The following is a 27593-nucleotide window of genomic DNA, read 5'->3' as shown; positions in this document are numbered from 1 at the left end:
CAGGGAGGCCTGGCGTGCTGCAATTCATGGGGTCGCAAAGAGTCAGACACAACTGAGCAACTGAACTGAACTGAACTGAAGGGGAGAATGAAAGGAGGTGCTGAAGCAACCTGCCAGAGGCTCACCTTCAGCAAAGGATGAACGGTGAGAAAGTTCCAGTGGTGAGACAAATATATGACAAAACACAAGCATGTTGCACATTTAGTTCAAAGTTTCAAGGTGGGAATTTCCTCCATAGTTTTAAGCCTTAAAAGTCAGCCACTTAGAGTTGAATGTCTGGTGATATTGTATGAAATGAAGGAGATATGAAGTGATACCCATGGTTGGGCTGATGGCCTCATGCTAAAAAGACAGTATAGTGGTGTGGCAAGGTCACCTCTAAATTAAACTTCTTAAAGGAAAATATGAATTCAGATCTAGATGATGTTAGAAGAAACTTAAGTCCTGTCTCCATCCACACCCCCGAAGAAGCTCTACAATGCCTGAAAGAACGGATTTCTCATTTCATACCTTCTCATGGAACAGGGGCTCAATTTTTACTTGACTCTCAACTGGGTGGCCCAAACCACATTGGGTTTATATAATAAAATAATTGCAGTATAATATGAGGGGACCCTTTACTGCACATAAGTGCTGTAGGAGCAGGTAGAATCTAGTCCTATAGTCCCAGATGTGGCTGTCATAAAACAATTCTTAAATGTTAACTCATTACTCCTATGGAATGGTTTAGTCACTATTGCTTAACGATGTCTTAAAAATTCCTGCGGCCATGTGTTTACACTTCCCTATCTAAAATGCCTCATTCACTCAAGTCCTCTCTCCATCAAGGCCCCACACTGTCAGGATGCCTCTGGCGAGCACACAGACCTCTCTCTAGGAGGAGCCCTCAAGAGCAGCTCTCAGAACTGCACACCAGGCCCTCACTTCACCCAGCCTTACACTGTCACTGCAGTTTTTTCATCTATTTTTTTAAGGCGAGTATCTTGGTACTTGTACATATGTATCCCTATGTCCTATATATGCCAAACACACATCTGATGGAGCCAAAATAAAACTCACTCTAATTACTTTCTTACAGAACAAAAGTCACATTTTATCACTGATTCCTTGTACAAAAAAAAAAAAAAGAAAAAAAATGAAGTATCCTTCACAAAATATCAGTGGGAGTAGATAACTGAAATTTTTCATCTTGATTGTAGAATTAATCCTCTAGACCCAAAACAAAGATTCCGTACTTTTATTTTGTTCTGTGTGAAACGAACTAAATTTGTGGGGTTTGATTTTCAATTTGTCATTTTTTTTTTTTTTAAAGACAAGCATGATCCTTTACTAGAAGGTATTTAAAAGACTCATCATGGGAATGATCATCTGTGGTGAGGTGTTAGAACTAAGCCTGTCTATGCATCTCAGCCAGCTCAGCCAGGATGTCAAGGACAAGGTACTCAGTCACCCGCTAGATGGGGCCTCCTCACTCCCAAAGATAAGATGTTTTTAACAGATGCTGATATCCTGTGCACTTATGTATCAAGATAAGGTTTTCTATACTGAAATACTGTGTTTCTTTGTCTTGGGAAGAGGGGGATGGTACCATTTCTTGCCCTCTGAATAGGAAACGGAAGTGGTTAAAATGCTTTACATAGCTTCTTTATCTAGGAGTATAAATCATTGCAAATGAAATGAGAGGAAATCACTAGTAATGAACATCCAATAATGACAGGATATATTATCACATTCACACTTTCCAGACTGGCTAATGGCACAAAGTATACATCATCAAATAGAAGCCACACGGTGACCTGCAGTTTTACAAATAAAGTTGTATCAAGGAGAATAACATTGGCTTGCATCTTAGTTTTTTCTGATAAAAGAATAAATAAAAGAAATAAATTTTAAAAAATAAAAGAAATCCTTTTATTAAGTGCTATAAATTAAACTTCTGCAAAAACTGTTTTGAAAAGGAGAAGGATTAGAGTGAAAAATAGTCATAAATTGGGAAGAAAAGGGAGTCAAGAGATATAAAATCTTGGGAAATTCAGAGAGAGAGAATAAATGAATGAATGAGTAAATAAAGAGATTAGGAGATCAGTTGAGACTTATGAAAGTACAGCCAGATGCAAGCTTAAATTAAGATAGAAAAAGTTCATACTGGAAACAATTGAAAAAGAAGACTAGTCAATAGAAGCCAGTGAATCTTGTTTTAACTCTTAAAGCTAAGTTAATATTTTTAATGAAATACTGGGTACACATCCTTAAGAAAATGAGAGCCAAGGCAGTTCTTAATATTGGTTTGCTTGAAGTCCAAACAATCTGGACATTTGTACTTAATTCTTTGATGCTCCTACCTTCCTGCTCTATGTCATTGGAAATCTCTTACATCAACCTATAAATGAACATTGCTTTGTTGTTTATTTTATGGTGGTGCTGCCCATGAGCTAAAACTTTGATTTTTGAAGCACCACCATCTTTCTCTTATCCTGCAATTTGTTCATTTGTTAAAATAGTATTATATATTTCCATTATCACAAAAAATGAGTGGGAAATGAAAAAATTAAAAATATAATCATAATTATAAAAAGACTTTGTCTCATAAGCTTAATATGTGAAATGAAGATGGAGGTTATCAGGCATGCCCCAAATGGCAAATCTTTAGTCTGAATCAGATACTTCTTTAATTTGAACAAGTTAACTGGGACTCAAACAGGAGGAAATATTAAAATTATAGAACACTTAAATAAAGAAAAATTAAAGAAGAAAACACTGAATAATGTGTCTTAAGTGGCAAGATGTAATTAAAAATTTATAAGATGCTTTTCTTTCTAGGCCCAGCATCCCCTCTAACATGTAGGGTTTTGCACAACCTTTGGACCTATTTTTAGGACTGCATCCTACTCTACTCAAGTAGGAAAAACAATACTGAATGAGTTACCATGTTTCTGATCAAATGTAAAAACAAATGGAAAGGTGTTCTATAAACTAAAAAGCACAGCGTAAACCACTACAGTGCCCTGACATTCACAACCAAAACTATCCCAAAGGTGTAATAAATTCAGCTCTTGAATCATACTATGGATATAGTTTTGAACTTACAACATTAATTCAGGGGCATCTGGTTCATAAGTCTTCTTAGGATATTCTATCTTGTCCTTTTTCCACTCTATGTTATTAACTTTGTAGACTCTGTCTAGCCAAATTGTAAATTCTTGAATGGCTTGTCCACAATCCTAAGTATGTACCTAGTGACTAACCAAAACACTTGGTGTGTCAATAAAGAGTCAAATGCATTCATTCATTCATTCATTCATTCATTCTCCACATTCTTTAGGCATTTTTTAGGTAACATTAGTTGTGCCAGTCATTTGGATAGAGGCTCAGAATAAGGAATGATAAACTCACCAATCAGTTGGAAAAAAATTCAGGTAACACAGTTGATACAGTATGATAGATGCTATATTAAAATTATCCACAAAGCAGAATATGAATCACATGAGATACCACTGTTTATGTAAAAGAACTAGGAAAAGCTTCACAGGAAAGGTCTTAATTAAACTGCATCTTGAAGGATGAGTAGGTAGTAAGAACTTAGCTAGACCAAAAAGAGGAGCAAAGACATTTCCTGCAGAGGGAAAAGCATACACAGCCAGGTCAGCAAGGAGTGAATGAGGCAATTCATTCTTTAAGAAAGAGTAACAAGATCAACATCAATGGAGCTGAAAGGCTGAAGAACAGGGTAGCAGAGAAGTATCCTGAGAAGATGATGCAAAGTTGGTCTTATGTATGGTGTTAAGAGGTTAGGCATTATGCCATAAGTCATTGTTTCTCCAAATGTGATTTGAGGTCACGTCTACCAGATTCATCTGGGGATTTGCTCGAACACAGATTATTGGCCCTTACATGTGAGGTGAAGCTCCAGAATCTGCATTTTTCAATAAATACCCAGGTGACTGACAACACTATCTGAGGAGTTGCCAAAGGTTATTAAATAAGGGAATGACACAATCAGATGTGTGTTTTACAAATTCACTATTAAACAATCATGAGGAAAGTAAATCCGAGGCTGCTAATTGAGCACGTGCAAACTTGGGTTTGCATTAGATTCATCTGGAGAACTTGTAAAACTGCAGACTTCCCACATCTCACCCAGGACTTACTGCACCTGAATCCAAGTGGGGGGAGCAAGGATTTATATTCGATAGAAATACATGAAATCACAATTTTACCGGGGTCAAACATGGTCAAATTTTAGCAGTTTCTCACAGATCCATCTAATACTTTTAACAAGTCCTCCTCTATGTTTTTGATATACATCTGAGAATAGCTGATGAAATACAAGCAGAGTCAAATGCTTTTCCTTTTTTATTAGCAGTGTCATTATTCACTTTGACTGACATGCAATGAAGTAAGTGACATAATTTATGAACCTAAAACAAATGTTGAAAGAAAAAGAGGGTATTCAAAAAACAACCACCAATGAACTAAGACAGCTAATTTAAGGAAGTTAGATCCAGAGGAACACCAGAGATTACACAGCTCTTTCCCTGCCTCCCCACACGTGATGGAGCTGATGGGAAAAGAGCCCTGCTAAAGGTTATACTGCATATTTTATTCAATCACTCAGCCATATAGGCTCTTCATTTTAACAGGTATTGAAATCATTAGAGCTAAAGAGTGCTGGGGGTTTAATTTATAGAGTGATAATGCCACATGAAATTCTAAACGTGTGTGGTGGGGGGAGGGAACAGGCATAAAGCAAATACTTGTGCATTTCCATTTCTAAAAGGAAGCACACAAATTTAAATAATATAGAACCTAGAACAATGCTTGAACTGTAATAGATGCTTGATAAATATTTATTGAACAAATGATTTGAGCTCTAAAAAAAATAGGTTTAAGGAGGGATAGGAAAGCAACAAGTTTCTAAGGCACTATAGTTTACAGGTTGTAAACTGAGTGTAGACTTCCCACCTGCTAACCTGTCCCAAGCACCTTTTGACACTCAAACCAAGACCCGTGCTCTACAAATCCCAGCCCTGCAATATGCACCTTTCCTCTAAACAGGCCCCAGCAGCAAGCAATACAAAGACCATGTCTGAGCAAAGTTTGACAATGCATCACATTCTAGGTGGGAGTGTAGCCTAGATGAGCACGGTTTTCAAAGCTCATCCAAACAGAAAGAATGGCTAATACTTACTGACAGCTAACAAAAACTATATCATCACGATATGAGTTAATAATGTTAGAATAAAAATGATGATGATGCTAATAACAGCTAATATGTGCTTACTAGGCACATATTACTAGGCACATAATATGTGCTTACCAGGCATGTTAGCATTCCACACACACATTAACTTATTTAATCCTTTGAACTACCCTCTGGTATGAGCCTTGTTATTATTTTTCTGATTTTGCAGATGAGGCGAGAAAGGTTAAGTAATACCCAAAATCATACAACTGGATAGTGGCAGAGTTAGCAGTTTTCCCCAGGCCCCTTGGTCCCAGAGCATCCCATCTATTGAACACTCTGACCTCAGAGCAGGACAGCAAAAAGTACCCTGCAAGCTGACCTCTTGGAGCATTCATATCAGGAAAATAATCTGGCCCTAGTCTTTTCATCCATAAGGAGTGAAGCATCACATACAGTGAAGACTATACACAAAGTGAGGCTCAGAATATAAAGGAGAAAGGCCAGGGAAGCCCACTTTAGGACTAATAAAATCTCAAACTTTAACTCTCCCCTAAGGAATTTGGATTCTTCTGTGGGGATATTTTCTAAAGAAGTATCAAAGATGTCACTACATTTCATTTACTCAGTGGTATCACTCATTTCCAGGAAGAAAGACAAAATACTTTCCTAAACCAGGGGTAAAAGTCCTAGATCGAAGGAATTAAAAAGACCAACAGGAGATAGATCTTTCATGGTAACTATACTGGAGGAGGAAATGGCATCCCACTCCAGTATTCTTGTCTGAAGAATCCCACGGACAGAAGAGCCTGGTGGGCTACAGTCCATGGAGTGGCAAGAGAGTCAGACAGGGCTGAGCCAGAACACTTTCACACATGGCTGGAAGAACCGCCCTTCCCAACATCCCCTGAGGTACCAGGTATTCGAATAGGTAAGAGATGCCTTCAGTTTAAGTCACCCAGCCTGTGATCCTGATGCCCCCTAAAAGACCCTGAGAGCACAGGAGGGAACATCCCAGTCTGACCGCACAATCTGAATATCAAGTCCTGGAGAAAGAGAAGTTTAGAAAACAAGATCCCAGAGGAGAAGCAAAGTGGACCTAAGAGCCAAAACTGTTTCATTCCCAGTCTCCCCAAGTCTCCCTACACACATCTTTGACACTGGTCAACAGAGAATCAACACAAACAAGGAAATCCAAGGGCAGAAATTATGCAAAATAAGATGCGTAAGGAGGGCATCTCACGAAAAATACTCCAAGAAGTTCTACCCAGCTCCCAGTACAAGACCACATCCAAACACTAACAATAAACCCTGAAAACCAGTAAACAAGCCAGACCGAGCCCATCTCGCCCCACCTCACGGGGCACCCTGGCTAAGGAAAATCTGCCCCCCATCCGGCCAAGGTCCAGCGGCTGCCAGAAGGGAGTTTGCCCAACTCTTACCAGAGATCCTGAGATTCACAGCGCAACACTTTCCCCCCGGGTTTTCACGCAGCGCCAGCGGAGAAACGGAATCTGCTCCAAAAGGCGCAGTTCGGTTCCGAGCAGCGTCCCCAAAAGAGCGATACTTCGGAGTCTTGGTTCAGGCTTGGAGGGTCGGGAAAGAAGACGGGTCTCGGTGCGTTTCCAGACCCCCAGTTTCGCGCACCGGGAAAGTACTCGCTGCAAACTTGAGTCAGGGTTTCTCCGTCTGGCCCGCGATGCTGAAGGAGGAGGGGAGTAACCCGAGCCCGGCGCGGGATGCGAGCAGTTGCCGCTACTGCAGCTGCTGCCGCCGGGACGGAGACTGGTGGGGGGCGGGGGAGGGGGGCGTCGCTTGGCAAGGCGGGCAGCCCCTAGCGTGACCTGCGGGGTCCTCCCGGCCCAGTTCCTGCGCCCCGATCGCGGGCTGTCCCTGTCCTGAGCGGCTTCCACCGCCCTGAGAGACTCCGCCAATGGTCCGGCTACTAAGCTGGCACACCCTGGGGTTACCTCGCGGGGTTTACCAAGGGGTAGCGGAGAGGGTGCCCGTCTGGGTCCCAGTCCACTCTCAGGGCCCCAGGGTCCAGGTCCCCAGAGGTGTTCTGGGGCCCCTGTGAAGATCGGGGGCAGTGGGGACAGCACCCGGGCAACCAGCAGGAGTGGGTGGCACGTCCCCAGCGGTGCCAGGGAGGGAGCGCAACCGCGGGACCGAGAAGGGGAGTGACCTAGCGGCACAAAAGTGTGCGCTGCAGCAACAAAGTGGTTGGAGGCGTGGGGCGTGGGGTGAGGGAGTCCGATTGATGGAGGCGGGGCGGAGACAGAACTCCACGGGCCAGCAGAAAATCCCTCCAGGCCAGCTAAGACCTCCCGGGCGGAGATTTCTTGGGGAATGGCTCCCTCTGCCGACTCTCTTGGGAGACCCCAGGAGACCCAATGATGGAAAGTGAAAACGATGAAAAGGCTTTTCCCCATCTGTGTATTTGGGGAGACACGAATTTTGGAATCTCCTTCTCTGATCACCATCCTCTTTCTTAGGAAACAAGTAACCTGCATGAGAACAACCTGAGAAGATAGACACTTCTTATCCATGGAAAGTTGTTAGCTTTTTTTTTTTCCAACATTAAGCTGAATTCTATCCTCCCCACTCCCCAAAAGACTTGTGCTCCATATTCACACCAGATGAGCCACTCCTGTTCCCTACATTAATATAAACTCTTTTCTTTTTAGAGGGACCTCAAAGGCATATACGACCCCAGTCAGTAACAGTACAGGGCACAAACAGTCCATGCTCAAAGTTCTAATTGAATGGAATGAATGAGCATGTATATTTGAAGCCCCTCGCTATTCTCCTTGGTCACCCCTGGAAATAAACAACGGAAGACTGTTTCTGTTTGTTTGTTTACCAGATAACATCACCCTTTCTTCTGGTTAACAGTACCTTCCTTCCTTTTTCTTGAGGGACCACCCCTGCCACATTTAGGGCATTCTGGATGGGAAGGTCATTCAGGATGGTCCAGCTTTTCTGAGTCCAAGAGTGGGCACCTGACCTAAGCTAGTCTCCTCAGACCTTCTCTGCCAGGAATACTAACTCTGACCAGAGCCGCACAAGGAGGAATAAATCTAGTGCTGATTGATCCATATGACAGTGTTCTAGAGACTGGCCATTAGGTCATGTCATTTATACCCCAAAGCTCCTTGCTTTATACTTTATGAAACCTGGTTAAACCACTTCCTTTGATTTTCTAATTAACTTTATTGAGATATGATTTACATTCAATGTATTGCTGCCATATCAAAGATAGAGTTTGAGAAGTTTTGAATAATGTACACACCCATGGAAACACTACCACAATCAAGATAATGAACAATTATTCCCAGAAAATTCTATTTTACTCCCTTTGAATTCAGTTACCCACCTCATGTTATCTCTGACCCACTTAACTGCTTTCTGTAGCTATAGATTTGTCTTTCCTTCCATTGTAGAAGATCCTTCTACAATGGAATCATATAATATGTATTCCATTATGTCTGACTTCGTCACTCAGCATAATGTTTCTGAAATTCATCAAAAGAGTTGGTAAAAGTAGGTTGCTTTCTCTTTATAGATGAGTATTATTCCATTGTATGGATATACTGCCAGTTGCCATTCACCAAATGTTTTCAATTTAGGTTTATAATAAATAAAGCAGCTAGGAAATTTCATGTAAAAGTTCTTTGGACATATGTTGTTATCACTCTTATTTAACAGGAGTGGAATTATTGGATTATACAGTAAGTGTATGTTTACATATATAATAGAGATTAACTGTTTTCCAAAGTTAATGCCTCACTTTACATTCCCATCAGCAATGTATGACAGTTGCTCCACATTATCAACATTTGGTATTGTCTGTCTTTTTATTTTAGCCACACCATTGAGTATATAGTAGTCTCATTATGGCTTTAATTTGCATTTCCCTAATGACTAATGGCATCTGGTCCCATCACTTCATGGGAAATAGATGGGGAAACAGTGGAAACAGTGGCTGACTTTATTTTTTGGGGCTCCAAAATCACTGCAGATGGTGATTGCAGCCATGAAATTAAAAGATGCTTACTCCTTGGAAGGAAAGTTATGACCAACCTGGATAGCATATTAAAAAGCAGAGACATTACTTTGCCAACAAAGGTCCATCTGGTCAAGGCTATGGTTTTTCCAGTGGTCATGTATGGATGTGAGAGTTGGACTGTGAGGAAAGCTGAGTGCCAAAAAATTGATGCTTTTGAACTATGGTATTGGAGAAGACTCTTGAGAGTCCCTTGGACTGCAAGGAGATCCAACCAGTCCATCCTAAAGGAGATCAGTCCTGGGTGTTCATTGGAAGGACTGATGTTGCAGCTGAAACTCCAATACTTTGGCCACCTCATGCAAAGAGTTGACTCATTGGAAAAGACCCTGATGCTGGGAGGGATTGGGGGCAGGAGGAAAAGGGGATGTCAGAGGATGAGATGGCTGGATGGCATCACCGACTCAATGGACATGAGTTTGAGTAGACTCCGGGAGTTGGTGATGGACAGGGAGGCCTGGCGTGCTACAATTCACGGGTTCGCAAAGAGTCAGACACGACTGAGCAACTGAACTGAACTGAATGACTAATGATCTTCCCAGGTGGCAAAGTGGTAAAGAATCTGCCAGTGCAGAAGATGCAAGAGATAGGTGGTTTGAACCCTGGGTCAGAAAGATCTCCTGGGGGTAGGAAACGCAATGCACTCCAGTATTCTATCCTGGGAAATCCCATGGACAGAGGAGCCTGGCAGGCTATATTCCGTGGGGTTGCGAAGAGTCTGACACAACTTAAAGACTAAATAAGAACAAAAAATGACTAATGATGGTGAACAAAGATGTCCGCCACCTTTTCATGTGCTTGCATTCCATTAATTCTTTGATGAAGTATCCAAAGTTTCTTGTCCAAGTTTTAATCAGATCATTTGTCTTCTTGTTATTGGGTTGTATGAATTCTTCACATATTCTGAAAATCAGGAGCTTGTCATATATGTGTATAACAAATATACTATTTCAGTTTGTCTCTTGCCTTTTAATTTCTCAATGTTTCTTTCAAACAAGAGATTTTTTTTTTTTTTACAAAGTCCTATTTATCAGTTGTTTCTTTTACAGCTGTGTTTTCCATGTTTTATCTAAGAAATCTTTGCTTACCGCAAGGTCATGAAGATTTTCTCCCACTATTTCTTCCAAAATTTATAGTTTTAGCTGTTATGTTTAGGTCTGTTCCATCTACTTCTGCTTCACTGACCACCCTACAGCCTTTGGGTATGTGGACCACACAAACTATGGAAAATTCACAAAGAGATGGGAATACCAGACCACCTTACCTGCCTCCTGAGATACCTGTACGCTGGTCAAGAAGCAACATTTAGAACTGGACATGGAACAATGGACTGGTTCAAAATTGGGAAAGGAGTACATCAAGGCTGTATATTGTCACCCTGCTTATTTAACTTATATGCAGAGTACATCATGCAAAATGCCAGGCCGGATGAAGCACAAGCTGGAATCAAGATTGCAGGGAGAATTATCAACAACCTCAAATATGTAGATGATACAACCCTGATGGCAGAAAGTGAAGAGGAACTAAAGAGCTTCTTGATTCAGGTGAAAGAGGAGAGTGAAAAAGCTGGCTTAAAACTCAATATTTAAAAAACTAAGATCAGGGCATCTGGTCCCATCATTCCATGGCAAACAGATGGGGAAACAATGGAAACAGTGAGAGACTATTTTCTTGGGCTCCAAAATCACTGCAGATGGTGACTGCAGCCATGAAATTAAAAGACGATTACTCCTTGGAAGAAAAGCTATGACAAACCTAGACAGCATATTCAAATGCAGAGACACCACTTTACCGACAAAGGTCCATCTAGTCAAAGCTATGGTGTTTCCAGTAGTCATCTACGGATGTGACAGTTGGACCATAAAGAAGGCTGAGTGCATAAGAATTGATGTTTTCAAACTGTGCTGGAAAAGACTCTTGAGAGTCCTTTGGACTGCAAGGAAATCAAATCAGTGCATCCTAAAGGAAGTCACCCCTGAATATTCATTGGAATGACTGATACTGAAGATGAAGCTCCAATACTTTGGCCACCTGATGTGAAGAGCCAACTCATTGGAAAAGACTCTGATGCTGAGAAAGATTGAAGGCAAAAGGAGGAGAGGGAGGCAGAGGATAAGATCGTTAGATAGCATCACTGACTCAATGGACAAGAATCTGAACAAACTCCAGAAGACAGTAAAGGACAGGGAAGCCTTGTGTGCTGCAGTCCATGGAGTCACAGACAGTTGGACACTACTTAGTGAATAAACAACTACAACATAATAAGACTTTGATTTCCAACTTCTTCCCTTTTTCCCCAAGATTTGCTTAGCTTTCCTAAATTTGGGGTTTTTTTAAATCTCCTATGTGAATTGCAGAATTAGCTTGTCAGTGTTTAAAAACTCACTTTGATTTGCATTTCTCTAATAATGAGTGATGTTGAGCACCTTTTCATGTGTTTGTTAGCCATCTGTATGTCTTCTTTGGAGAAATGTCTATTTAGTTCTCTGGCCCATTTTTTGATTGGGTCATTTATTTTTCTGGAATTGAGCTGCAGGAGTTGCTTGTATATTTTTGAAATGCAAATCAAAACCACAATGAGGTACCATTACACACCAGTCAGGATGGCTGCTATCCAAAAGTCTACAAGCAATAAATGCTGGAGAGGCTGTGGAGAAAAGGAAACCCTCTTACACTGTTGGTGGGAATGCAAACTAGTACAGCCACTATGGAAAACAGTGTGGAGATTCCTTAAAAAACTGGAAATAGAACTGCCATATGACCAGCAATCCCACTTGCTGGGCATACACACTGAGGAAACCAGATCTGAAAGAGACACGTGCACCCCAATGTTCATCGCGCACTGTTTATAATAGCCAGGACATGGAAGCAACCTAGATGCCCATCAGCAGATGAATGGATAAGGAAGCTGTGGTACATATACACCATGGAATATTACTCAGCCGTCAAAAAGAATTCATTTGAACCAGTCCTAATGAGATGGATGAAACTGGAGCCCATTATACAGAGTGAAGTAAGCCAGAAAGATAAAGACATTACAGCATACTAACACATATATATGGAATTTAGAAAGATGGTAACGATAACCCTATATGCAAAACAGAAAAAGAGACACAGAAATACAGAACAGACTTTTGAACTCTGTGGGAGAAGGTGAGGGTGGGATGTTTCAAAAGAACAGCATGTATACTATCTATGGTGAAACAGATCACCAGCCCAGGTGGGATGCATGAGACAAGTGCTCCGGCCTGGTGCACTGGGAAGACCCAGAGGAATCGGGTGGAGAGGGAGATGGGAGGGGGGATCGGGATGGGGAATAAGTGTAAATCTATGGCTGATTCATATCAATGTATGACAAAACCCACTGAAATGTTGTGAAGCAATTAGCCTCCAACTAATAAAAAAATTAAAAAAAAAAAAAAACTCACTTTGAGAATGCCTTCAATATATTGATAACTTCAAGGAGAATTGACATATTAGTTGAATCCTCCAATCTATAAACATGTTGTATCGCGCCATTAATTTAGATCATTTTTAACGTCTCTCAGCAATATTTTAGTTTTCAGCATGCCAGTTTTTCACATATTTTACAAAATTTATCCCTAAATATTTTAAAATTTTTGATGCTACTGTCAACAGACTTGACAGACTTGTTTTTTAATTTCAATTTTTAACTGTCTATTGCTAACATGGAGAAATACAATGGAATTTTGTACAATAGCTTCAGATGTTGCAACCTGACTAAATTTACTGATTAGTTCTAGCAGTTTTTCTAAAATTCTTTAGGATTTCCTACATACAAATAAATACTGTTTTGCTACTTTTATTTCTCTTTCTTGCTTTATTGCTCTGTATAGGATGCCCAGGACAATGTTAAATAAGATGTTAATGTTGATAAAAGTAAAAATCTTTGCCTTGTTCTCCATCTTAGAGCAAAAATAAATAGTCTTTCACCAGGAAGTAGGATGTTAGCTGTAGGCTTTTCATAGACACCCTTTTTTGGTTGAAAAATCCCTTCACTAAAAGTTTCTACCATAAATGACTGTTGAATTTCATCAAATGTTTTTTCTGCATCAATTGAAACGACTGTATGGTTTTCCTCCTTTATCTCGTTAGTTGAATTGATTGTTAAAACTGCCTTGCCTTCCTGGGTTAAAGCCTACTTGGCCAATGTGTATTACAGGTTTTGTGTTCTATTGGACTTGATTTGCTAAAATTTTGTTCAGGTGTGTCTATATTCAGAAAGAATATTGGTCGATACTTTTATTTTCTTGTGATTCTTTGTTAGGCAAGAGATTCATTAATATTTTGATCTATTCAATGGACCTCATAGCCCCATTTTAGCATAGTGATAAGTGTCCTGCAGCCCTCTCTGTAAAGATAGTGCCCTGAAGGTCTTCTGCTTATACCATCACTCTAAAGCCTCCTGCCCTCACTGGTACTCCAGTTGCCTCTTTAGTCATGGACTACAGTCATGGGCTTTAGTCATGGGCTACAGTCCATGGGGTCACAAAAGAGCTGGACACAACTTGGCAGCTAAAACAACAACAACAGTAAGGGCATGCAGGGAGCATAGTATTTCTGTGGGAACGCTTTGGGCCACAATGAGCCACCCAGGGACCTGGAGAGTGAGCAGCAGCTCAGTAGATGCTTTCTTGCTCAGAGGCGAGCAGTGCAGGGAGCTGTAGAGGGTGCAGCATTCACATCTCCTGCATCAGCAGGAATTCTTTACCTCTGAGCCACCAGGGAAGCCTCGCCCATCACTAATTACCAGTGTTTTACCAGCACTGCAGAGGGTTGCCTTTTGATGGCTTAGAGATTGTAGAATAGCTCCAGCCTGGGCAAACCAGCAAACTTCTGTGCTCACCAGTGGATTGAACTATACCTTCTCCAATGAGGTCTGGGAAACCCCTTCCAGTTTTGTTCTTTCTTAAGCACTTTGTCAGCCCTAGAATACCATCCAGAATTGTCATATCTAATAGTCACTTTTTACCAGAGTTAATAATTCGTTACATGAACTCCCCCCAGCTCCGTTTAACCCACTGTGGTTTCTATCTCTTAACTGGACCCAGACCGATACATTATTGGGCTTACCTGGTAGCTCAGCTGGTAAAGAATCCACCTTCAAAGCAGGAGACCCCTGGTTCGATTCCTGGGTTGGGAAGATCCCCTGGAAAAGGGATAGGCTACCCTAGTATACTTGGGCTTGCCTGGTGGCTCAGATGGTAAAGAATTTACCTACCATGTGGGAGACCTGAGTTTAATCCCTGGGTTGGGAAGATATCCCAGAGAAGGGAACAGCTACTCACTGCAGTATTCTGGCCTAGAGAATTCCATGGACAGAGGAGCCTGGCAGGCTACAGTCCATGGGGTCGCAAAGAGTTGGACACAGCTGAGCAACTCTCACTTTCACTTGGTACATTATAAGGTGTGACCCTTCTGGGATCTCTACTGAATGTCCCTAGATGTTCACTGAAGGCTATTTACCCTTCACTCTATTTATTAGTCCCTCCAGGTCTCTGGGAATTGTTCAACTTACAACTTCTTGATGGGTGTGTACCTGTCTTATACAGTCTCACCCTATTCATCCTGGATTATTATTCAGCAACAGATGGACCCTATGCAAGTTTATGGAGGTTTTTCTTGGTTTAATTCTCTCCTCTTTAGTACACTGTTCTCCAAATTCCAGCCACCTCAGCCTCTCTGAATTCCAGTGTCTGTCTCCTGTTCTCACCTGCACTGTGGTCCAGGAAATACCTCTAGTCGGAAAGCCAGAGTGATTCTAGGGTTCACCTCATTTGCTTATTTTTCCTTTGGGACCACAATCTTCTTACCCAGTATCTAAAAAGAGTTGCTTTCACTTAAGTTGTTTAAAGCAAGATCCTAAGACCAGTCTAGTTAACCATTTATGGACAGAAAGAGAAATTCTTTGCCTTTGATTTCTAGGAGCTACTCATTGAACAAATTACTTCACATGTTTGGTATGTTTTTATTCATTTTCCTTGAGTTGGATAGACTTGGTTTCTGTTGCTTGAGAACTCTGGGCAATACACATGTGGTACCCAAAATGAACACATAAAGCATTTCAGATAAAGCCTGAACAACCTGGATTAGAGTGAAACTTTTAGTACCTTTATTCTGAATACCATAAGCATTATTCATATAAGATTAAATGGGATTTCTAATTGGTGACTATACTATTCTGTTAACTATAATATAGAATTTAGAATCTACTAAAACTTCAATTATTCCTCATGGTTGTTATTAAGTCTCACTTTTTAAAATATTATTTATATAATTAGTTGTAGCTTTCATAGTAATTTTATAGAACTATTCATTTAGCCCTAGGAAATTCTATTTTTCCATATGCAGTCCATTTTAGAACTTGTTGAGATCTTGGAGGAGCTAATTCTTATCCTAGTATACTGGCAAGGGAGTTCAAAATCAATATATTTGAAGTTTGATCAGCAAGCCACAAAGCTCTTGAGCAAATACCTATTAAACATGTGGAAGCAGGTGAAAGTCAAAGGCATATTCTGACAGGGACTTCATTTTCCATTTACAGTTCTTTTCATCCCATAGTACGGTCATTTAACCACTTACAAACACTACAACTCTATTACATCAGCCCATATTATTCATCTGACCCACAAGGATGTCATGGGATACTTTTTTCAATTATCTCATAAATCCAAATGTATTCTCATTCTTTCAATTTACCTGTCTGATAATATTTCCAGTAAAGAAAGTGAAGTCAGCCTAGCAGGTCTGCTTCTTAGCAAACAAGGTTGACTTCTTATAGCCATGGCCTCCCCTCTGTAGTGCTCTCAATCACGTCTTTAAATCTATGATTTAAAAGCTTGCTTAGTGACAACAATACACTTTGTTCACAGAACACACCTCCCAGTGGCTGACAGTTAGGCCTCCCAATGGACTGTTGGTAGCCTCTGCATCCCTCTGATTTGCTTTGAGCCTTGGCTGCCATTTTCCTATCTGCTCACTGCCCCCCACCCCATGTAGGTTACCATTCAATACTCTGGATGAGGCTAAAGAGAAGTGGGTCTCTTTGGTAGCATCCTTCTCAGCTGGGAAGTGGGGCAATCCCTCTCTCAAGGGAGTAATCATGGACTCCTTTGGCACTGAGCTATACCACATTGAGGGAAGGGTAACATGGATAAAGTTAAACCATTTCTCATATCTTTTCCAATGAGTCCAATCTTGGATTATTTTTTCCTCCAGTGGTGTGCTAGAACTTTCCCACTGGACTCTTGGACTTCTCCAAAAGCTTGCTCAAAAGTGGGGGACTGTCAAAGGCAGTATTCTCCAGGGGCTCTTGGACCTCAGCTAAGAGGAAATGAACTGGTTCACAGGCCACTTTACAGTCCGCAGCCCAGAGCAAGGTCTGTATGCCTAGTACCCGATGCACAGATGGGTGAGACTCCTCCCAGATCCTTTGGTGTTTGATGCTAGCTCCCACAGCTCCACAGTCACTTTTGTCTATGAACTGAAGCCAAATTGTTGTTGAGAGGTGGGAATATAATAAAGGGAACCTTTCTGAGCTATCTCCCCTATGTCACTCTCTCCAACTTTTTTTTTACTGTGACCCATAGGAAGAAGTACATTCTTCATCATAATCAAATTCATATTTTCGTAGGTATATGACCAGAAAAAGTTTCATCAAACAACACTTACTATATGTCATGTCCTCTGATATTCTCTATACTCTAGTGCTCCTCAAATGTCAATGTACATGTTAAACAGCTAGGGATTTTGTTAACATGCAATTCTGATCCAGTATCTGGAGTGAAGCCTACATTTTAACAAACTCCTAAGGTGATACGCATGTCTCTTGGATGCACCTTTGAGTAGCTAAGCTCTTTTTCATCTTATTTTGTTTTATTTAAGTGCTAAATTACTATTCAAACTTTCAAGTGTATCTGGACTATCAATTTGTAAAAGCGCTACTGGTATATTTCCAGCTGTGACACTATGCTTGGAGAAGCTCTTGAATCAACAACATGGCTATCTAGGATATTCTTGTAAAAGTCTATGTGTGATGCGGTATCATGCTTGGAAGGCTTTCAACAGAAAACAACATCATCTTCCATATAGTAAGGCCAGAAAGTGACAGAAGTAAAGAAATTGACATCTTTCTGACCTTGCTTTTTAAAACAGTAACATTTGACACAATAAATAAATCTATTCCAATTAGGAATATATAAATCTAAGTGCTTTTCTTAATAAGGATCTTCATAACTGTATATGAAAATAAAATTACAGAAAGAGTGACCATGGCAATGAGATGAATATCAGGAAAAAATTAAAAAATTTTCCTGTGGTGTGTGTGATTTGCTGGTATGGGGTGATTTCCTTCAGTCTGCAGTATCAGTATTCACTACATCAGTCAAGGTTCTTATTTCAAGTAACAAATGTCAACTCTAACTTAATAAAAACAAAATTGGAAGAGGCTAAACTTGAATTCAAGTAGGACTTCCTCTAGAGGGTCCCAAAGACTCAGAGCAGAAACAGCCTGGTCACGCTATTTCCACCTGGATTAATGAACTTGAATAATTTTTTACTGAGTCTTCACACTCTCAAGATCACAGTCACAAGAGAGAGCATCCATTGGCTAAATTTAGGTTTTGCATTCCCTCTTGCTAGACCTGGGATAACATGAAGTATCTGGCCCTTGAAACTTCTATGGGAGAAGGATGATTTGATATATTATTCCTCTAAGAGTATAAAACGGTAGGGAGAGGAAATGTCCCAAAAGTAAATCGGCATGCCATTGGGAAGAGGAAATAGGTGCTGAACCACAAATAAACTCTATATGACGAGGACTTCCCTGGTGGTCCAGTGGCTAAGACTCCATGCTCCCAATCCAGGGGGCCTGGGTTCCATCCCTGGTCAGAGAACAAGATCCCACATGCCGCAACTAAGAGTTCACATGCCACAACTAAAGATTCTGCATGCCACAGTGAAGACTGCCACATCGCAGTCAAATTAATTAATTAAAAAAAAACAAAACTATACATGACGGAGCACTGTGAATCAGCAAGGGCGCTTATTGCAAGTATAACAGGATGGTGGATGAGGTTTTCCAGTTGTTTGGGAATTGTATCTATAGTCACAGACACAAAGAGAATAGAGGCTGATTGATGCACACTTTAAAGAATGCATGTAGACACAGCCTTTGCAAAACTTAATAATTAAAAACAAACAAACAAACAAGCTCTGAGAGCACTATCAAGTACTACAACACACTCCCCTCCCCACCACACACACACACACACACACACACACACACAATGTCTAGCCCTTTGCCCCCACAGGAAAAAACTAAAGAATTCCAGAAGAGTTGACAGAATTCCTGCTGTATGGAAGTTGCCACCCAGATGGTGACTCTTCTCCTCCCCATATTAGAAGGAAGGGAACTATTTCTCCCCTCCCTATGGCAAGTTAACTTAAGACGTAGGGGAAGGCAAGGAAAACAATCACAAGATGAAGAGTGCTGGCCAGAGGTAGAAGCTGGCATCTCCACCCCTAGGCAGACTTCTGCTTACATAGAGCAAGCAGCTCTCCCCACATGTTAGAAGAGGAGGAAAGGTGTTGTCAAGGGACAAAAGAGTGAAACTCCTACTCCCATTGCTTGATGATATGAAAATGCCTGGGAAATAGTTAATCTTTAAAAAAGAATGCTCAGTTTCCCTTAGGGCCAAATGGATACCACAGGAGGGTAGCTAGGCTTAAGTAATTTTGTCACAGTCTAGCCTAAAAGGGTTGACTGCTAGTGGGAGGTTGCAGCAGAGGAGCGGGAGCTGAAAGCACAGATAGCAGAAGAACTCGGGTTGTGAAGAATCACTCATGTTGGAGGCCTGGGCAACTGAGGCCTCTGCAAGCCTTCCTGAAGAGCCCACGCATGTACTCCACTTCTGCCATATCTAGATGTCTCCTCTGCAGGCCAAGGACTACAATCCAATGTCAGTCCCTTCCTCAGTTCTGTCTCCAGGACCCAACACTTGGAAAGAGACAGGAAAGATGAACCCAAAAGATGAACAAGAAGAAGGAAGTGGAAGAGCGGGAGAGAAGCAAAGCTCACCAAACCCCCCCAGGGTGGGGCCATCTGCACCACTGGTCACACCTGGACCAAGGGAGGGAAGGAGGGTGAAACTGGATGTGAGACTCAAGCTGCACAGTGGACTATACTGTCCTCTATGCTCCAAAACCTGCAAGTCTCTGAAATGCTACAGGCGCCGCCCAAGATGCCGTGAAGGGACAGAAAACAAGTCTCCATCAAAGCACACCTGGAGAAAGAAAATGAAGCGGTTTCATGCTAGGATCCCACTGAGCTCAGACTCTCCAGTAAACTGGTTACATGGCGAAAGAAACTGACTGAGTAATTTAAGCAGAAAAAGAATTTATTGAGAAGCTACTGGGGTGAGCTGGTGAGATGCCAGGCAGGTTAGAGGACTGGCTTGGGAAGGTGCCCAGGGATAGTGAGATTCCACACCCAGAGCTAAAATCACTTCGTGGAATTGGTCTCGGGAAGCCCTGCCCCAGTGCTGGATCCAGAATGATAGAGGTCTCTCCACCAAAGCCTCCAGCGCTAGACACCGAGATCACCACTGCCTCTAGGAATGTTGTTGCCTCCCCTGAGCTGCTGGGAAGAATTCCCCTTTGTCCCAGTTACCAAGTCCAAGTCCAGGGCAAATACATTCAACTGGTGGAGCCACAACCCAGTGGCAAAGGGGTCCGAAGAAGCAAGTATTTGTCCTTTGTGCTTCTATACCAAAAGAAAGGCTCTTCCTCTGATCAAGTCTCGCAAGCAGGATTGCTATTAGCCTCTACACTGCTTTGTGCAAATGAAGAAAATGCATGCCTCCAGTTGACAATATTAGAAAGAGTATTTCCTTTCTCCAGTGCTTACAAGCCACCATCAGGGCTTAGGGGACAGAGCACGCCTGGATTTTAGCCTCACTTGCCCTCTCTGCTGGGAGCCTGTGTGCAGAGCACTGGCTACACAGCTGTATGCAGTAACCCTGCTCATAAGGGGAATCGCTCTCAAAAACAACAGTTGAGATGACAGGTATATAAAGGAAGATGTTCAGCTTAGGGAGAAATATGGTTAAGAGATAATGAGTACATAGCTTGATGAAGACCAGTAAAGAGATGTTATCACGGATCCCGGACAAGTGAATAAAAACCAGGCAAAAACTGGACCTTCTTGAATAATCACTTAGTGTGAAACAACCACCATCAGTAGGAAAGTCTCTCTTCTTGCACCACGTGTGGAATTTGGCCCCCAATGAATGGAGGCACCCAGCGGTATGACCCAGGGTAGGCACATTCCAGTCATCACACAAAAATTACTTGGAACCATTAAAAGTTTAAATAAGTACACTACATAAAGATTTACATCAAAGGGAAAAAAAAAAGATTTACATCAACTCCCCTCCTCATTCATGAAGTAACTTTCTCATGCTTAACAAAAAGAGATTTATGAAAATGTTTTTATATTTTCATGTTAAAATGAACCATCATTTGTTCACAATTGCTACAATAATTGAGTCAAGTATTTGTGAAAGAAAAGGTGCATATCATTTTAAAACTGCTTAATTACATAAAACTATCTTGCCGAAATATGCATTATGAAATTAAAAGTAACATGAGTAAGTTATTCCCATTTTTATTCTGAAAACAGTAAACATAGTAAAGACAAGCAAATTGACCAGATCATTCCATTTGACTAATTGAGGGGGGAAAGTAGATGTGATCGAATGCAACGACTGGGCTATAACACCTTCCGATATCAGATCGATTTTACTGCGTGTGTTGTACAGTCCCTGCTACTGGGTTGGCTGTTTTTTTACAGATGCTCTGTCTGGAGTTCTGACAGTGAAGAAGTTGATTGAAAGTCTATTTGAAGGAAATTGAAGACAATAGAAAGACAGGTATTTGACGCAGAGTACTGACAAGTCTTTCAAATTTTGCTCTCAGCTGTAGCAGCAAAGTGAGAGTAATTATTCAGGAATGTAGGATCAAAGGAAGATTTTCTGGGGTAGAAGGAATTCCGGTGTTGGTGTATCCTGTTGAGAATGAGCCAGTGTGGGTGGGAAAATGGCTGTCACTCTAACACTATATCTGAGCATTCTTGGCTATTTTAGCCACCATCCATGGCCATAATGCCTTCCTCTTGCAAAACTAAGATTCTATACCTACTGAATAATAATTCCCTATTGCTCTTTGCCCCTAGCCCCTGGCAACAACCATTTAACTTTCTACCTCTATGAATATGACTACTCTAGTTATCTCATGTAAGTGGAATCATGCAGTATTTATTTGTCATTTTGTGACTGGCTTATTTTACTTCGCATAATGTCTTCAAGGTTTATCCGCTTTAAGGATGTGCCAGAATGTCCTTCCTTTTTAAAGCTGATAATATTGCACTGTAGGTGCAATGGTTTCATTAACCATTCTTCTGTGGATGGATACTTCCATTTCTTCCAGTTTTTGGCTCCTGTAAATAATGCTACTATGAACATGGATTGACAAAAGTCACCTTAGAGACCCTGTGTTCAATTTGGGAGCATAAATACCCAAAAATGGGATTGCCAGATCATATGACAGTCCTATTTTACTTTCCTAAGAACTGTCATACTCTTCTCCATGTGGCGGCACCACTTTACAATTTCAACCAACAGTGCACAAGGGTTCCAATTTCTCCACATCCTACTGACACTTACTTCCCTTGTTTTAAAAAAAATAGTAGCCATTCAACATGTGTGAGATGCTATCTCACTGGGGTTTTGATTTGCCTTTCCCTAATGACCTGTCTCTTGGGAAACCTGTATGCAGGTCTGGAAGCAACAGTTAGAACTGGACATGGAACAACAGACTGGTTCCAAACTGGGAAAGGAGTACGTCAAGGCTGTATATTGTCACCCTGCTTATTTAACTTATATGCAGAGTACATTATGAGAAACGCTGGGCTGGAGGAAGCCCAAGCTGGAATCAAGATTGCTGGGAGAAATATCAATAACCTCAGATATGCAGATGACACCACCCTTATGGCAGAAAGTGAAGAGGAACCAAGGCTCTTGATGAAAGTGAAGGAGGAGAGTAAAAAAGTTGGGTTAAAGCTCAACATTCAAAAACTAAGATCATGGCATCCGGTCCCATCACTTCATGGGAAATAGATGGGGAAACAGTACAAACAGTGTCAGACTTTATTTTGGGGGGCTCCAAAATCACTGCAGATGGTGATTGCAGCCATGAAATTAAAAGACGCTTACTCCTTGGAAGGAAAGTTATGACCAACCTGGATAGCATATTGAAAAGCAGAGACATGACTTTGCCAACAAAGGTCTGTCTAGTCAAGGCTATGGTTTTTCCAGGGATCATGTATGGATGTGTGAGTTGGATGGTGAAGAAAGTTGAGAGCCAAAGAATTGATGCTTTTGAACTGTGGTGTTGGAGAAGACTCTTGAGAGTCCCTTGGACTGCAAGGAGATCCAACCAGTCCATCCTGAAGGAGATCAGTCCTGGGTGTTCACTGGAAGGACTGATGTTGAAGCTGAAACTCCAATACTTTGGCCACCCCATGCAAAGAGTTGACTCATTGGAAAAGACCCTGATGCTGGGAGGGATTGGAGGCAGGAGGAGAAGGGGATGAAAGAGGATGAGATGGCTGGATGGCATCACCGACTTGATGGACACAAATTTGAGTAAACTCTGGGAGTTGGTGATGGACAGGGAGGCCTGGCGTGCTGTGATTCATGGGGTCGCAGAGTCAGACACAACTGAGCGACTGATCTGGAACTGGAATGACTGGTTATACTGAGCACATTTTCAGGCTGGTGGTCATCTGTATCTCTCTTTTGGAGAAATGTCTATTGAAGCTTTGTACTCATTTTTTAATCAGGTTGTTTTTTAAGTTATAGGAGTTCTTTTTATACTCTACTGCCTTCTTGCCCACATTGCTCTGGACACGTTGGCCTCCCTTCTTTACCTCAAACCCCAGCCGTGTTTCCCCATTAGAGCCCTTGCTATTCCCTCTGCCTGGCATGTGTGGCTTGGTCCCCCATCTCCTTATGTCTAACCCAAATTGTGCCTTCTCATAACTCATCCCTGCTCCCCTAACACATCTAATCTCCTTTAAAATGCTCTACTTTTTCTTTTTTATATATTGCTTTTACCTTCTAATATCCTATATAATTTATTCATATTTTACATATTCAAATATAAACTTCTCAAGGACAGGCATCTCTGTCTACTTTCTTTACAGATATATTTCAAGCACCAAGCGGAGTCCTTGTGCACAATTAATTCCTCAAAAATAGTGTATATACTTTAAGCAAAAAAAAATTTAACTTGGTAGAGGATTTTTACTTTCCACTTGGAAATTATCTCTTCTAAGTGGAAATTATTTCAAGATCAGAGGCTTCTGAACATGAATTTCCTTAATTCATTTAATAATTTGCCCAAACCACAGAGCTGCACAAATACGGCTCTCGGAAGATTTAGTCTTATCTCTCAGATTATAATAATTATCTCACTCTTGCTATAAAAGTCAAGAATAGGAGGAGGAGATAAAGAATTAATTAATCAAGGCTTTTACTTTTCTGAAAACCCAGGGAATTTTTATCAGCTGCTTTGTTATTTACCCAGCATTACTCTCTGGAATATCAATACTATATCCTAAGATTTACAGCCTTATATGGCCATGATGTATTCACACAAGTGAAGAGCAAGTGCCGTGAAAGAGTCATTGCTTATACTTCTTGTACATTAATTCACTTTGGAGCCTTCATATTCAGGAATATCATTCACATTGAAACAACAGAAGACTGCTTTACTAAAATACAGTGCCTTGCAGCCTTTCTCATAATACACTAAGATGACAGTTATGATCATATAGCATCCTGGGATACACAAGGGGATTGGTGTCCTTGGCAAGGCTTCTGAGGCCACCTAGCCCTGCTCGGCAGCATCCATAGGACTTGTTGACCCACCTGATGAGAAGCTCATGCTAAGTTAGATGATGTTACAGGAAGTTAATTCTTACCTGTTGGTGGGTGAAACCAATTCTCTATTACAAATGTAATTTATAACTTCATATTGTTTTCTTCATGAAATATTCTAACAAATATATCTTCCTACATAGTCTACTTTCAAAATTTCAAATCAACAATGCTTTGAATTTTTTTCAATACTACCTATTCTTTAAACTTATTTGTTTGATTGAAGGATAATTGCTTTACAGAATTTTGTGATTTTCTGTCATACATCAACAAGAATCAGCCGTACGTACACCTGTGTCCCCTCCCTCCCAAACCTCTCTCCTATCTTCCTCCCCATCCCACCCCTCTAGATTGTCACAGAGCCCCTGTTTGAGTTCCCAAGTCATATAGCAAATTCCCACTATCTATTTTACACATGGCATTGTAAGTTTCCAAGTTACTTTCGCCATACATCTCACCCTCACCCTCCTCTCCTCTCCACATGTCCATAGGTCTGTTCTCTATGTCTGTTTCTGCATTGCTGCCCTGCAAATAAATTCATCAGTTCCATCTTTTTAGATTCCATATATATGCGTCAGTATATGATTTTTAAAATAAGAATTTGAATACTGTAGGAAAGCTCCTCATTCCTTCTGTTGGGTTTGTCTTTTTGACATCCAGTCCACTGGAAAAACCTTTCTATCTCTTCCTTACATTGCAGAGGCTAGAAGCCTGAGAAGTATATTTCTCTGATACCCTAGCCAGCAAACTTTTGGATGCACATGTAGGCTCTATCTTACAGATAAACTCAAGTATGATACTTGAAAGGCAGCAGGGAGGCTGGAGTCATTTTTCTTTGCTCTCTGGCAACAGTAAAAGGCATAGCAGGAGCCTTCTAAATGCGAATTTCTGGAGTGGCTTCACTCTCCCCTGCTATTCCACTCATCTTGAAGCTACAAAGCACCAGGAGATGGATAGGAGTTTCTTTTTTTTTTTAATATTTATGTATTTATTTTTGGCTGTATCAAGTCTTAGTTGCAACACGTGGGCTCTTCGTTGCAATGCTTGGGTTTCTCTCTAGTAGGACATGGCTTAGCTGCCTGGCAACATACCCCTAAGCAGAGATCTTAGGTCCCTGGCCAGGGATCAAACCACATTCCCCTGCATTGAAAGGCAGATTCTTAACCACCGGACCGCCACGGAATTCCCAGATAGGAGCTTCTTGTGTGATCTTAATGCTACCAACAGAGGCTCTGTAACTTTCTGTGGTGATGCACCTAAAGGCTAGTGAGAGTTCTCTGTCTCACCTCCTTCAGCCCCTGTAATGGTTCTGCAGGCACTAACTGATTGAATCAAAGCCTCTGCCTGAAACAACTACAGTGCTTTTTATGTTCTTGTCTGAACTGTGACTGAAACAGTCTTCTCAGGAAACAGACATAGAGACTCCACTTCTTTATAGAATACATGTAATAAACATTCAGCTTTAACTTTCATTTTATAGGACACATATGTGAAAACACTCTAAACTTCTTTTTCCTGTCTATGAATAGGATGTAATGGCTAGCACAGGGCTTATCTGCTCACATCTCAGCCAACCCCCATTCTTTAAACTTGCCATTAAACTACCAATGAAGACTACGGTTTCTGTTCCAGTTCTTTTTCAGCCAAGAAGAAATTTTTAAATATCAGGCTTATAATGTTTTACTTCTGTATTACCCAAAACACATGACCAGAAAATGAAAGGAATATAGACCACTAAATGAAAATAAAGAGCTCTTTCTAGAAAAAAAAGGTGAGTGAATTCAGAGCAAATGGCAAATATTCTCTACCATCTAACTACCTAAAAATAATGAAAGTAATCTTTTTCTTGTATATTACACCAAAACAAATTCCAAACTGTTAAAATAATTATACTAAAAGAAATGACCCAATGGGTTAAAGACCAAAATGTAAGACAGGACACTATAAAACTCTAGGGTAAAACATAAGAAAAACACTTTTTGACGTAAATTACACCCACCTCCTAGAGTAATGAAAATAAAACCAAAAATAAACAAATGGGACCTAATTAAACCTAAAAGCTTTTGCACAGCAAAGGAAACCATAGACAAGATGAAAAGACAACCCTCAGAACAGGAGAAACTATTTGAAAACAAAGCAACAGATAAGGGAATTATCTCCAAAATGTATAAAGAGTTCAGACAGCTCAGTAACAACAACAACAAAAAAAAACAAACCAAACAACCCAATCAAAAAATAGATGGAAGACCTAAATAGACATTTCTCCAAAGAAGATGTCCAGATGGCCAACAGACACATGAAAAGATGTTCAACATCACTAATTATTAAAGCTTAGTCGCTCAGTTGTGTCCAACTCTTTGGGACCCCATGGACTCTATGTAGCCTGCCAGGTTCCTTTGTCCATAAGGATTCTCCAGGCAAGAATACTGGTGTCGGTTGCTATGCCCTCCTCCAGGGGATCTTCCCAACCCAGGGATTGAATCCAGGTCTCCCGCATTGCAGGCAGATTCTTTACCATCTGAGCCACCAGGGAAGCCCCGTTAATTATTAGAGAAGTGCAAATCAAAGCTACAATTAGGTATTTACCTTATACCAGTCAGAATGGCCATCATCAAAAAATCTACAAACAATAAGTGTTGGAGAGGATGTGGAGAAAAGGGAACCCTTCTACACTATTGGTGTGAATATAAACGGATACAGCCATTATGGAAAACAGTCTGGAGATTCCTTAAAACACTAGGAATAAATCTGCCATATGACCTAGCAATTCCATTACTGGGTGTATAACCTGAGAAAACCAAAATTCAAAAAAAAAACCCACATGCAACCCAATGTTCACTGCAGCACTGTTTACAAAAGCCAGGACATGAAAGCAACCTAAATGTTCATCAGCTGAGGAATGGATAAAGAAGATGTGGTACATATATACAATGGAATACTACTCAGCCCTAAAAACGAATGAAATTCAGTCATCTGCAGTGATGTGGATGCACCTGAAACCTGTTATACAGAGGGAAGTAAGTCAGAAAGATAAAAACAAATATTGCATATTAACACATATATATATGAAATCTAGAAAAACGGTACTGATAACCTATTTGCAGGGCAGGAATACAGATGCAGGTATAGAGAATGGACTTGTGGACACAGCTGGAAGGAGAAGGGGGAAGGAATTGAGAGAGTAGCTTTGACATATATACACTGTTGCACGTAAAATAGCTAGCTAGTGAGAAGCTGCTATGTAGCACAGGGAACCAGCTTGGTGCTCTGCGGGGATCTTGAGGGGTGAGACAGGGGCAGTGGGTGGCAGGGAGGCTCAAGAGGA

The 27593-nt window shown here is 41.0% G+C and overlaps 1 protein-coding gene across 3 annotated transcripts in view; it reads right to left on the bottom strand.

Moving 5' to 3' along the window:
• The window catches only part of MEGF10 (multiple EGF like domains 10), a 173027-nt gene extending 166089 nt beyond the window's left edge, over positions 1-6938 (bottom strand). The window contains exon 1 of one of the 3 annotated variants that reach the window (XM_043465953.1): positions 6625-6938. The gene's annotated coding sequence lies outside the window, so the exon portion shown is untranslated. The remainder of the gene's footprint in view (positions 1-6624) is intronic. The other 2 variants (XM_043465952.1, XM_043465951.1) reach the window with 2 other exon arrangements.
• Between the last annotated feature and the right edge of the window lie 20655 nt (positions 6939-27593).

The sequence above is a fragment of the Cervus canadensis genome, chromosome 4 (genome assembly GCF_019320065.1).
Source record: "Cervus canadensis isolate Bull #8, Minnesota chromosome 4, ASM1932006v1, whole genome shotgun sequence".
Classification (NCBI taxonomy): domain Eukaryota; kingdom Metazoa; phylum Chordata; class Mammalia; order Artiodactyla; family Cervidae; genus Cervus; species Cervus canadensis.
The sequence above is the reverse complement of the archived record's forward strand: the minus strand, read 5'-3'. Positions and strand labels throughout refer to the sequence as shown.